This window comes from Nannospalax galili, unplaced genomic scaffold (assembly GCF_000622305.1).
Source record: "Nannospalax galili isolate Female #2095 unplaced genomic scaffold, S.galili_v1.0 scaffold856, whole genome shotgun sequence".
Lineage (NCBI taxonomy): Eukaryota > Metazoa > Chordata > Mammalia > Rodentia > Spalacidae > Nannospalax > Nannospalax galili.
Window position 1 is genome coordinate 630,926 of NW_008339573.1, and position 4,989 is coordinate 635,914.

A 4,989-nucleotide genomic window follows, 5' to 3' on the forward strand; every position below is an offset into this window, starting at 1 on the left:
ACTGATTTGGGATCACTTCTAACAGTAAACAGAAGGGAAACTAGAGCTTAAGTAGTTTAAAGAAAAAAATGTAATAATGTAGCAGATTGTTATCCTCCACTGACCCTCACTGGGTCCCTGAATCTCTGAAGTCTTTTCCACTAAGTTATGGGAGGAGTGGTGGGTATTTAACAGAACAGACAAAGCCATGAGCAACAAACCAACACAGACATGGCTTTGTTTATTCATTCTTTCACTTATCAAACATTTGAAGCTGACTCAGCGCTAGGCATTGTGTTGCCTGTAGGAGATGGAGAAATGGGGGAGATGACCATTTCTGAACCCTAGTCATTCTTAGTGTAAGGAGAAGGCAGATGTATAACCAACAAGCCACATCATATGCAAACTTATTGCTTCCAATAATCTGCCACTTGAAACTTTTCCTAGCTTGGGTTGAGTTGGGGCAGAGGATAAGGGATGGTCATCTCTTCTCAGCCTCTAGGAGCTAGAAATCAGAACTGCTAATTCATCATTTTCAAAGACAAGAAGGGGCTGGGGAGAAGAGTCAGTTGGTAAAGTGCTTGTTTTGCAAGCGTGACCCTCTGATTTTGAACCCCCACCATCCACCTAAAAAGCCAGGCATGGTAGCACCTTTTTGTTTGCTTGTTTTATTTATTTGTATTTTGTGTGTATGAGTGTTTTACCTGCACATATGTAAGTATACCACATGTGTGCAAAAGAACAGCAAGTGTTCTTAATCATGGAGACATTTCTCTAGTCCATGGTGGCACCTTTGTACTCCCTGCACTGGGGAGGTAGAGATAGTTGGGTCCCTGAGACTCACTGCTAGCCCAGCCTAGCCTACCTGGCAAGCTCCAAGCCAATAACAGATCCTGTCTCAAACAAACAAAAAAGTAGGACATCAACTGAATAAATACCCAAAGTCATCTACTAGCCTCCTTATGCAAGTGTGATAGGAAGTAAAGGCCTGGAAGAGTTGTTGAAATTCTTGCATTGTAATGGTTGTTAAGAACTTTGAATGGTTGCTAAGAAGTCTGGACCCTGAAAGACTCCAGGATAAAATGAAAAACTTAGAATGGGGAGGTAAATAGGAATCTTCTGCAGCCCCCTGTGGTTACCCCAACAGAAGTATTTGTTTTCCAAGCCTGCCTCATACCTATATCCTTTATGACCATGTGTTACCTGTAAACCACTTACTTAATTACCACTGTGTATTATTTGCCCTTTGCTTGCATTCCTCACCTGAGTATAAAGGCCCCCAAAAACTTGAGCAATGGGTCAGTCCCACTAGCAGAAGAGTAAACTCCCACTCCTCACCTGCCTTTGGCTGTTGGTCTCTGATTTCCCATAAAACATGTGCACACGAGGACACCTGCGCGCGCGCGCGCGCGCGCACACACTGAAGATAAACCCTGAGGGAGATACACACACATACACATACATATGCAAAAAAAAAAAGCAAGAAACTAAAGAGCCCCCACTGGAGTACCATGGCATACGCCCATATATGCACATCATATCACACACAATAATAATGTTTCTTAATATTTATTTTTATTTTATCTGTGTATGTGTATGTGCATGCCCCCAAATGTCAGAAGAGAGCTTTGGATTTGTAAGGCACCCCACATGGGTGCTGGGAACCAACTCTGGACCTCTGAAAGCAGCAAGCCTCTTAACTGCTGAACCATCTCTTCAACCCCAATAACAATGCATTTTTTAAAAATTTTAAGCTGGGCATGGTGGTGCACACCTTTAATACCAGCACTTGGGAGGCAGAGGCAGGCGGATCTCTGTGAGTTCAAGGCCAGCCTGGGTCTACATAGTGCCAGGAAAGCTGGGGCTACAGAGAGACCCTGTCTCAAAAAGACAGAAAAAAAAAATTTTTTTTTAAAGAAACAAAATAAATCGGAAGAAAGGAGAGAGGACAACTGTCCTTTCCTATAGGTGTGCTTTTCAGATGATCTAGTAGCTTTGGGAATAGTTGACTTCTTTGGTTTCTACTCTTTGGAGATAAGGTCTGGTTGGAGAGGTGAGGAAGATAATCGAGATAATGAAGAAAACTGTAAGAGTGTAAGAACCTTAAAGGTGAAGCCAGATGGAAGCTCCCCCTGCTAATATGGTGCTTCCCTCTGCTTGCCTGCCCAAGAGATGGCTAGAGGAAGCCAGATGACCAGGAAGGGCCTGAGGCCAGTGCAGAAGCAACCGAAAAGAGGGGTCTCATCTTACCAGCAACAACAGCATGTCATGAGGGGAAATCAGCTGGGAGCAGCTAGAGCTGCTTTACCTTACTATCATCACAACTCTGCAGCGTTTTATGGTTGGGTACCATGGCCAGATTTTTGGCTCCTCCAGTGCCTGGTTTTGGTGAGATTCATTTCTCAAATCTTCTCTCACTGTGAAATGGATTGCTGCATTTCCAGGGCTTAATTGTCCACACCAGCTAAAAGCTCTGTCAGTAATGAAAATACATCCCCTCTTTTTTATCAGGAAAAAAGGATAATAACTCAGCTAGCTCTAGCTTACATTTTATTGAATATCAGCCTGGCTTGTTTCCAAGGACATCTAACATGAAGCCTGGAAGGCTGTTGGGAGGCTGGGGTTTGCTGAAGAAAGGTCTGGCGATCCAAGGGCCAAAGAGTACCATGGCTGCCCTCCCCACAAAAAAGTATACAGCTTTCTGAAATGTCAGGCATCTCTTCCCAAGGAGCGGAGGATGTGTTTGAAATTCTGGGCTGGAAGTACAGCTAAGAGACAGAGCATATGCTTAGCATGGGCCAAGCCCTAGGTTCACACCAGTAGAGGAATTAAAAATAGAGAGCTGCGCATGGTGACACATGCCTGAAATCTCATACTTGAGAAGTTTAAAGCCACCCTTGACTCCATAGTTCAAAGCCAGACTGGGTTACATGAGACCTGTCTCAAAACAAAACAAAAGATGTGTGTGTGTGTAGTTGTGTGTCTATGTCTGTGTGTATTCCTTTGTTTCTCATGGAAGATGAACAATAGCAACAATAACAACTATGGCCTATTTCATAGTTTTCTAAGGACATTCGGATGTCCTCTCATTTGATGCTTACAACCCCCCTGAATGAACAAAATCAATCTCTCTCTCTCTCTCTCTCTCTCTCTCTCTCAAAAACAAACCAATCAGGGTCTCACATAGCCCAGGCTGGTCTTAAACTCACTATGTAGCTGAGGATGACTTTGAACTCCTGATACTCCTGCCTCTACCTCCCAAATGCAGGGATCCCAAGTGTATACCACCACACCTGACTTATTGTATCATTTTTAGATAATGAAGCTGAAACCTAAGGAAGGAAAAGCAATTTAACCAGCGTCATCAGCTGGTGCTTAAGTCAGTATCTGATGCTGACTGAGCGGTTTTCCCATAACTCCCCACCCAGAGGTGGGATGAATTCTTAAAGGTGGGAGTGCTGGAGGGAGTTTGTGGTGCAAATAAGGTGAGGTTTCTAGGTGATTTGAGCAGTTCCAAAAGACTGCATTAAAAAAACCTAAATAATTCCTACATTTTCTCTATTCCATCTCTGTGACCTCCTCTTCTGCCAATGCTGCAGCCACACTGACCTCCCACAGCCAAACTTGATCATGTTCTTAGTGTCTGCCCTTTCTCCTTTGCTCACAAAAGCCTAGTTCTTGTTCTCATAGTCATGGTTTTTTGTTTGTTTTTTGTTTTTTTTAATCAGAACTAGGAAGGGGGTGGTTCTCCAGTGGAGTTCTGTAGAAGTTGGGCCTTTCTGCTACTTAACTCCAAACTAGTTCTAATAACTGCATCTCTCTGCCAATGACCAGCTTAGGAATGACATACTGTAGTATTTTCTTTCTTCTCTCTCTCTCTCTCTCTCTCTCTCTCTCTCTCTCTGTCTCTCTCTCTCTCTCTCAATTATTGTGTGTGTATGTATATATATGATGTATGTGTGGGAGTGCAGATTCAAGAGTGCCGTGGCATTTATGTGGAGGTCAGAGGACAATTTTCAGGAGTCAATTCTTTCCTTCCACCATGGGTTCCAGGGGTCAAACTCAGGTTTTCAGGCTTGGTAGCAAGCACTTTTTTTTTTTAATTTTTAAAAATGTAATAACCACATGATTAGAAGAAGCATTTCATTACAGCTTTAAAAAACATATTCAATAACACATTCCAGAGCAAGGATACATCTCTTTCAAAGGTGGCTATAAATTTTTAGGTTCACAGTTGAATTAATACAGTCATACAATGTTGAACTCAGTATAAACCCTGTAAGACGTAAAATTGAATGATTTTTTACCCTTTAAAGAAGGGATCCATTTCATTTTAAGATATGTTGTTTTCTACAGTTTTAATGCTACTAACACTTACATGTTTGCACATGTGTCTTTAATCTCTATGTATCTGATTATTACCAGTCACAGTCTGTTACACTCAGATCCTTAGTACCTGAGTATGGATATAAAGTCATCAGGTAGATTTCACTGGCAATGTTTATCACCTCTACTATTTAACATGAAGTAAATTTTTTTTAATTTTTAATAACTACATGATTAGAAGAAGCATTTCATTACAGCTTTAACATATTCAGTAACACACTCCAGAGCAAGAGTACATGTCTTTCACAACTGGCTGTAAGGTTCTAGGTTCACAGTTGAATTAATACAGTTATACAAAATTGAACTCAGTATAAGCCCTGTAACACATAAAATTGAATGAGTCTTTAGCCTTTAAAAAAGATCTCCTTTTCATTTTAGAATATATTGTTCCTTGCAGAAAGACATTGTTTTTGCTACTAACACTGAGATGCTGGGGCATGCATCTCTAATCTGTATGTATCTGATTATTACTAGTCATACTCGATTGCACTTGGATCCTTGGCGCTTGTGTATGTCTATAAAGTCATCGGGTAGATATCAATGGCAATGTTTACCACCTCTACTAATTAGCATGATGTAAATTTCCATGCTTCCTCCTCAAATATAATACATTTTTTAAAATTT